Source organism: Canis lupus, chromosome 7, assembly GCF_048164855.1.
Source record: "Canis lupus baileyi chromosome 7, mCanLup2.hap1, whole genome shotgun sequence".
NCBI classification, from domain to species: Eukaryota; Metazoa; Chordata; class Mammalia; order Carnivora; family Canidae; genus Canis; species Canis lupus.
Genome location: NC_132844.1, coordinates 947,501 through 955,965, shown reverse-complemented (window position 1 = coordinate 955,965; position 8,465 = coordinate 947,501). Strand labels below are relative to the sequence as shown.

At 47.1% G+C, this 8,465-nt stretch overlaps 1 long non-coding RNA gene across 1 annotated transcript; it reads right to left on the bottom strand.

The window, feature by feature from the left end:
• Window positions 1-1,339: 1,339 nt before the first annotated feature.
• On the bottom strand, window positions 1,340-5,568 carry LOC140636198 (uncharacterized). Its single transcript, XR_012033494.1, has 3 exons — window positions 5,292-5,568; window positions 5,104-5,193; window positions 1,340-1,999 (listed from the first exon to the last, which is right to left on the bottom strand). It is a non-coding gene; the product is annotated as an uncharacterized lncRNA (long non-coding RNA).
• Window positions 5,569-8,465: the final 2,897 nt, after the last annotated feature.

Here is an 8,465-nt window from a genome sequence, read left to right as displayed (position 1 = left end):
TGCCCCAGGGACCGACCCCAGGGCCCTCACCACGTCCCCCTGCCCCAGGGACTGACCCCAGGGCCCTCACCACGTCCCCCTGCCCCAGGGACCGACCCCAGCGCCCTCACCACATCCCCCTGCCCCAGGGACCGACCCCAGGGCCCTCACCACGTCCCCCTGCCCCAGGGACCGACCCCAGGGCCCTCACCACGTCCCCCTGCCCCAGGGACCGACCCCAGGGCCCTCACCACGTCCCCCTGCCCCAGGGACCGACCCCAGGGCCCTCACCACGTCCCCCTGCCCCAGGGACCGACCCCAGGGCCCTCACCACGTCCCCCTGCCCCAGGGACCGACCCCAGCGCCCTCACCACGTCCCCCTGCCCCAGGGACCGACCCCAGCGCCCTCACCACGTCCCCCTGCCCCAGGGACCGACCCCAGCGCCCTCACCACGTCCCCCTGCCCCAGGGACCGACCCCAGCGCCCTCACCACGTCCCCCTGCCCCAGGGACCGACCCCAGGGCCCTCACCACATCCCCCTGCCCCAGGGACACACCCCTGCACCCACCCTGATGCCTCAGCCATCCCGGGGGCCCCTGGGCGGGGGGCAGAGCCGGGCTTAGGAAGCTGCGGAGGAGCTGGAAGGGCCCTGCTACGTGGATGCCCTGAGGGCCGCTGGGAGGAGGCCCCGAAGAGCAGCACCTGCCGAGGGCACCCCGCCTTGAGTCGAATAAATCAGGAAGCGTTTGCAGTGCCCGCCTGCGGGTCGGGCCAGGCTGTGGGGTGAGTCCCGGAGGGCGGGGGGCACTCCCTGGGCCCCTGGAGCAGCTGGGGAAGCTGGGCTGCGGCAGCTCAGGCCCTCGGTGCTTCGGGGGCTGCCCTGTTTGTCCTGACTGACCGCACACCTCTCCCCCAGTCCCAGTGACACAGAAACCCTAATACTTGAACATGTCACTGCATCTGGGCCGTAGGCTGGGGCCGTGCTGCTGACTGCCCTCCGGGCACCCTGATGCCGGAGCTGGACGAGGCCTGCTTGGCCCCCCTGCACACCAGCACGTCCGTCTCCGAGGAAAAGCCTGTCGCCTTCTCTTAGGGCCAACGGAGCCCATGCTGTGCATGAGCGCACGATGCAATTCCATGAAGATCCTGGTGTTCTCCTCCCATAGAATTATTTTCTTTAATCTTTAATTTAAATTCAATTTGCAACATAGACCATAACACCCAGTGCTCATCCTGCCAAGTGCCCCCCTCAGTGCCCATCACCCAGTCACCCCCATCCCCCGCCCTCCTCCCCTTCCACCACCCCTAGTTCGTTTCCCAGAGTTAGGAGTCTCTCATGGTCTGTGACCCTCTCTGATATTTCCCACTCATTTTCTCTCCTTTCCCCTATAATTCCTTTCACTATTTCTTATATTCCCCAAATGAATGAGACCATATAATGTTTGTCCTTCTCCGACTGACTTACCTCACTCAGCATCATACCCTCCAGGTCCATCCACGTTGAAGCAAATGGTGGGTATTTGTTGTTTCTGATTGCCGAGGAATATTTCAGTGTATACACAGACCACAGCTTCTTCATCCATCATCTGTCTGAGGACACCGAGGCTCCCCCACAGTGTGGCTACTGTGGACATTGCTGCTGTGAACATCGGGGTGCAGGGGTCACGGCGTCTCACTGCATCTGCATCTTTGGGGTAAATCCCCAGCCTTGCGACTGCTGGGTCGTAGGGCAGCTCTATTTGGGACTTCTTGAGGACCCTCCACCCTCCTCTCCAGAGCGGCTGCACCAGCTTGGGTTCCCACCCGCAGCGCACGAGGGCTCCCCTTTCTCCGCATCCTCTCTGTCTCCTGTAGAATTCAGACACGACTTCATCACAATCTGATTATAGCATTTACGGCATTGTATCTTGTGGTATTCTTTTTGTTTGCTTTCTTTCTTTTTATTGTATTTGCTTGCCTCCTGCTCTGAATAGCCTGTTCGCCTCGAAGAGTAGGGCCATTGCTTCGTTCACCATGTATCTGTTGTTAGAACAGAAACAGGAAAAAAAATGTGTTCTATGTCAAAATTGTTTGATATTTAATATTTCATGGAATCTCTGACCTCTTTCCTCTTTTCATTTCCTATTCCCCAAGCTCTCTTGTTTCTACAAATATGGTACCAAGTACAAATATGATCTAGTCATTCTAATAATTTTCTGAATTAAATCTGGCTTACATCATGACCTCATTTCATATTCCTCCAAATATTTAAAGGTAATTAATTATTTACTGTTTTTAAGCCCTCCTAGTGTGCACATAAGTGATCAGCATTAATTAAAAAACACAAGCATCTCAATGAAGCCCATACGCACTTCACAGAGGTCTTTCATCTCCTAAACAATACACCCCTTAGTTATTTTATCAGGACACATGCTTCCTCAAAGGGCCGCAGTCATCCAACAAACAGTTTTGTGAGAATACAAGAAAAACAAAGTTGTTTACAACAGAACGAAATTACTATAGTATGTGTCGTATTTATGATTTGCGCTTCTAGGAATATTTTTAAAACTATTTGGGGAAAAAATTTTTTAAAAATAAATAAAACTATTTTGGAGATCCACATGTTCAACGTTCACACTTGAAGTATTCACCTTTCTCAGAAATCAACCTTTAGAGCAATGCTATGAGGCTTCTCGTCAAAAAGGAGTTGAGCAAAAAGGAATTCATGTGACAGCATATAATCCATGCGTTTTGCCCCCCTGTCCACCTTATTCGTTGAGTTTCTCCCCTTTTACCAAGAGCTTATTCATCCAGCACTGGCAGAGAAATCACAGTGAAAAATCACAGATTTTTGACCGTTAGGTTCAAAATGCCTCCGTTCAGGCTTTAATCGGCAGGACTTGAATGAGATATTATCCAGCAGAAGCAACAAGACAGCCCCCTCCTCCAGTTCCCCCACTGCCCAAGCTGGGAGATGAGGGCGGGCTGCTGGGAGCCATCGGCCTCCCCCCGGCCACAGGAGCACGGGCCTGGCCAAACAGGGGGTCTCAGGGCCGGTGGGGAGAGCCGCAGGACACGTGCTACAGGTGGCCCCAGGCCAGAACGCGGCCCCTGGGCAAAGGGAGACAGAGCAAGATGAGAGGCTTGGATCCCCCGGTGCGGCCGCGGGGGGCGGGGGGCCCATGGGCCAGATGTGCCCGCTCAGCCCCAATGCGGCCCTCGGTGGTGCCTGTGCAGAGGGTGGAATTCTAATTGCCAGAGTTAAATTTGAGATGACTAAGACAAATCCCAAAATGTCGGGATTGCCTCAGGACATCACAGATCAAGGGTTCTTCCATTAAAGGGAAGGAAAACGCCCAGGAGTATCAAGTGCGGGCGCAGGAAACCCAAAAATTTGTGATTTTGCTCATGAGCCTGGGCTGTGGACATTGTAGCCCAGCATGTACGTATAGAGGAGGAAGAACAAACGTCATGCATTGGAAACGCACGATGTTTTAACTGTTTCCCTACTTTGAGGTGCGCTCGCTCTCTGACTGTATGTCTCTCTGTATATATGCAGTATGACATGTTGTTCATATGTATTGATCTATTTGTTGCTCCTGACAACATGGCAAGGTAATTAAAGAAGAGAATATTAAACTGTGCCCTAGTGTACAATGTAGGGCTAACAAGTGATTTCCCAAAGGTCGATCTGTTCATCAGTGGGGTGAGACAGACTTAGAACCTTGATCTTTGACCACAAGTCTGGTTCTCTTAATACTTTACCAAAATATTACCTGCATTTTAAAGCGAAAAAAAAAATTCCCTGCACAAAATTGTAAAATAAATGGAGACATATGCCATCCCTAGAGGTGAATTATGCTTCTGACCAACTCCAGGGGGAGATGTCCTGGACACAGCTGTTCCAGGGCAGGCCGGATCTGATTAATCACTGCCCAACTAGGCGTTGAGATCCACTCATTCATGGACAGGCACAAGAGCAGATGTAGTATTTTACTCCTCTGGGTTTCCAAGGACAAAGAAGCTCACAGGAGAATTGATCAAACAAACTCGCAATGAATTATTCATTTTAAATAATATATCGTACACACATTAATAGAAAAGAATTAGCAAATATATGTCGCAACAATACTAAACATCATCTCTAGAAACCCTACATTAGGCATGTAATTAAGTCACAGATTTGTTAAGATCGTCTAAAATTACGGTTATTCCCAAGCTCAGCAATTTTTCAAGCGCCGCAACCGTTTTTCAAGGTCAATGACTCCATGTGTCCAATTGTCAGAGTCGAATCAAGCTCTGCCAAGGTACGATCCACTCCATCGCCCCAAAGACCATCTCCGCCTTTCCAAACAGGAAGAATAAAAAGTATTTTCTCCTGGGAGTTGGTAAGGAACCACACTCCATAAAAACCACCACCAAAAAGAAGCAAATCTTCATGATCATAAAAGGCATCCAGAAGGCCTCCTCAGGAAGAAGCTCACTTGGTCACATTTGAAAATCCGATTTGAGGAGTTGGGGAGTCCCTACAGGCGTGGAAATGGCCATATTCAAACGAACTTCAAGAGCCAGAATATCACATTCTGGGGGTTAAGCTTCTCTTCCTGGCGTGGCATTGGCTGGCGCTGCCCACGTTCGACTCCATGATGCTATTTATGCTTCCATGGAAGACCAAGCCCCTGCTCCTGTAGGTGATAGCCTTTCACCTTATGTATGTCCACACGTCCGCTCCGGGTATAGTCAGTTTTATAGCTTCGGGGATCCTTGACGCTTACACATTCTGCTCATCCTGCATTAAATTTCCAGCCAAATTCTCAGAAGTCCATTATGTTTTTCTTATTTCCAGCATCTGAGAAGAATCTCCCTGAAGCCCCCTACACCGATCATGGCGATACTAGTCAGGATCCTAGTTCTGGGAGTAAAAGGCCATCGTGTATGTGAAGAAGAGAGACAGGTGTGAAAGCAGGAAAAGACGTGGGGATGAACCCAATTTGGGGGCCTGAACAAGATAGTCAACAATGAAGATGGAGAAGATGATAGGAATAGACCTCTCTCTCTCTCTCTTTCTCTCTCTCTCTCTCTCTCTCTCTCCATCTAGGCCCACAGAGACATGAAGCTCTCTGTTTGATCTTCTTTTTCCTTACCACACAGTTCACAAGACATTTGGGGACAAAACTCAGACCAAAGAAATCCACGATTATCTGGAGAAAAGACTAAGCCACGTAGACAAGGTCCTGAGATGAAGAAGGAGGAAAAAAAAAAAAGTGAGTGAAAATATTTAAACCTTCTGGCAATTAGTGATAAAAATAGAAAGACAAAATAACGAACGCACTTCAGTTGCCTCATCCCCTCCAATGCTGCGCCGTCAGTTGTGCCTTCATTATCTGTTCGCTACCGGGAGCCCCTGATGGGGCATTTCTTGAAGCCAAATCTAAAAACAGAGAAAACAACATCTTTTAAGGCTTTAATCAAATCTTAAACAATTGAGACTCCCTCCCCCTGTATTGTTCTTTTGCAATGGAATAAAAGTGAAGGAAGTCATATTCTGAAGTCCACGGGGGAACATGAGGGAAATAACATCCTTTTATTCTTTCTCTATCTTCCGGAAGTTAAGTAACAGTACCTGTTACTTAAGATTCTCTGAATGAACAAGCACCAAAACAGTGACTGCATAAAATCAGCAAAACATACACTGCTTAATTCCTGTCGGAGGCACCGTCCACACAGGAATATATTACCATTCAATGGAGTTTCCACCGCCACCTCCGAGATGACCAAGATAAATAGCCAGCATCATCTTAATCTTCAAAGGTACTTGTTCCTACTGTCATGAAAAATTCCTTCTCTCATCTGATGGAGTTTACCCTGTAAATTAAATCTCTCAAGTAATGGAAGAAATAACCCATGACACTAGTGAGGGAAATTAAATTAGAGTCACTAATAGCAGGTCAGCACAGTCTGAGCAGAGGTAATGGAAGTGACCACATGAATGATAAGCAGGTCCCCGCGAGGCTGTGACAAGTGTCTCCCGGAGAGTGTGACGAGCATTCATCTAGGTGGCAAGCAATTCACAGTCAAGACACTAACATGTTTATAGTGCGGCTCAGCCCCCGTCTATGCCAGAGCATGTCAACCTTTTCTGAGGAGGATGTTCTAATTCCCTCGTGAAGGCCATTAGGAAGAGTTAAAAACGAGGCTCCTTGTTTTTCCGGGTAAATCAAATTTCTCATCGCCTGGAAACCTTTCTGGCCAGAGCAGATGACCTTTAGAGACAATAAGAATCCCAGAACTATACTTAAATAACTTTATTTTCCAAAGGGTTAGAGAGAAACGAAAGCAGAAGTGTTCCCCAGTTCACCGGTCGGAGGGCGGCTAAAACAAATGCAGTTATTTCCGCCGGGGCAGCGTGGTGAGGCCAATGGCAAAATAAGCTATTAGGTGGGAAAGGCAAAAAAATAAATAATAAATAAATAAAGTACCTGGCACTTTATAGGTAGCCCTTCTTGGATCTCAGCTGTGATTTACTTTCTAATACCCCACCGACTTTTGATATACAGATAATAACCGAGGAAGTAATGCACCTGCTAAAAATGCAAACATGAGCAGGAGGCCAGGGGGTGGCGGGGGCAAAGAGAACAGTAAAGAGTAACTTCTAGGGGATCCCTGGGTGGCGCAGCGGTTTGGCGCCTGCCTTTGGCCCAGGGCGCGATCCTGGAGACCCGGGATCGAATCCCACATCGGGCTCCCGGTGCATGGAGCCTGCTTCTCCCTCTGCCTGTGTCTCTGCCTCTCTCTCTCTCTGTAACTATCATAAATAAAAAAAAAAAAAAAAGAGTAACTTCTAGAAAGCCACTGATGATCCGATGCCTGCAATTTAATCTATGCGATCAAAATATTTTTTCCTAAGATCTGGGATTATAAATAATAGGATCATAATGAATGACCATTTTTAAATAGAGAAACGCCTGTGTTGCCTGAAAGATTGTTCGGAGAATGAACAAGCTGAAACATGCACTTAAATCATTACGTATCTGAGATGCCAGTGCTGTGTTTACTCGAGAACAGTGCTTTTCTTAAGTCCCTACAGTCACTGATTTACAAAAACAAGTCACCTTTGCATGCTCTCTGCTTTAGTTAGGCATTGTTGGTTGTGATATTCAGCAGTTTTTGTTATTTGCATTAAAAAGAGAACATGTTTCTTTTAAATTAAAAAACAGCAAGGATAGAAAGTCATTTACCCCAAGCTGATTTTCTACTTTAAAAAGAGGAGTGTGTTTCTTGATACATAACACAATATAAAAACTCTTTTATTTTTATTTTTAATAACTCAATCTAAGCACAATGAATCAAGAAAAGTGTCAACTCCGGTTAGTGCTTTGCTGGTATATGAAGTCAAGTCAAACCCCACAGGCCTGGAGTCAGAAAAAAGACAATGAATGGCAAGGTAAAACAGTGCGCAATGGAAGAGAAAGCTTAACAGGATAGTATTTTGGAAAATACATGATCTGCACATTCTTCGAGATTTAATAAACCAGGCAACGTGAGCTTCTGGGAACATGGTGATTCCCAGGTTCCGTAACGGCTAAGCCGTGTAGGGCACTAGGGGTTCTCCCTCACTCTCCTGCTAACTTCCCAGGTCTCTTGGTCAAAGCGTTTGTTTCTCTGGGTCTCTGTTCATCTGTAAAGTGAAATCATAAAAATTAAAAACTTACCGAATCTGTTGAGAAATGGGTTTTTAGGGCAGCCCGGGGGGGGCCCAGCGGTTCAGCACCGCCTTCGGCCCGGGGTGTGATCCTGGAGACCTGGGATCGAGTCCCACGTCCCACGTCGGGCTCCCTGCATGGGGCCTGCTTCTCCCTCTGCCTGTGTCTCTGCCACTGTGTCTCTCATGAATAAATAAATAAAATCTTTAAAGAGAAAAAAAGGATTTTCACACAGGTTAGGCTGGATGCACTGAACAGAACTCCATCATTTCAGAGCTGACACGATCATCAGCCGTGAATGTAAGTGCTGTGAGATGCGAAGGGGCCCCTCCTCGGCTGCAGGCGTGCATGGCCATTAAAAGTTCCCCAAATCTTTCTACTGACTTGTTCTTCTGCTTAATCAAATGAAGGAAGAAAGGAGACCCTAGTTAGCAAAGGATGACATATTTTCTTTGAATTATTCATTTTCCATTGCTGTTCTGTTTTTATCCAAATAGAATACGGGAAAATGGAGATCTTTCAGATGTTAGTAGCAGTTTTCTTAAAATAGCATGTTTTGCCTTTCTTTCATATGGTAAAAATATCTCTAAGTCTTGCTTACGGTGCCAAATCAAATCAGAAACTAGTAAAGAATATAGGACTAAGAAAATAAATCTTTATTTCTTTGTGGGCAAATATTTATTTATTTACTTATTATGAATTTTGGCTTTTCTTTATAGTCGTTCCCCTTTCAAATGAACTGAGCAAGACTGGCCCTAACCACATTACTTTTAAAATTAAATGAAATATTCTTAATTGTTATT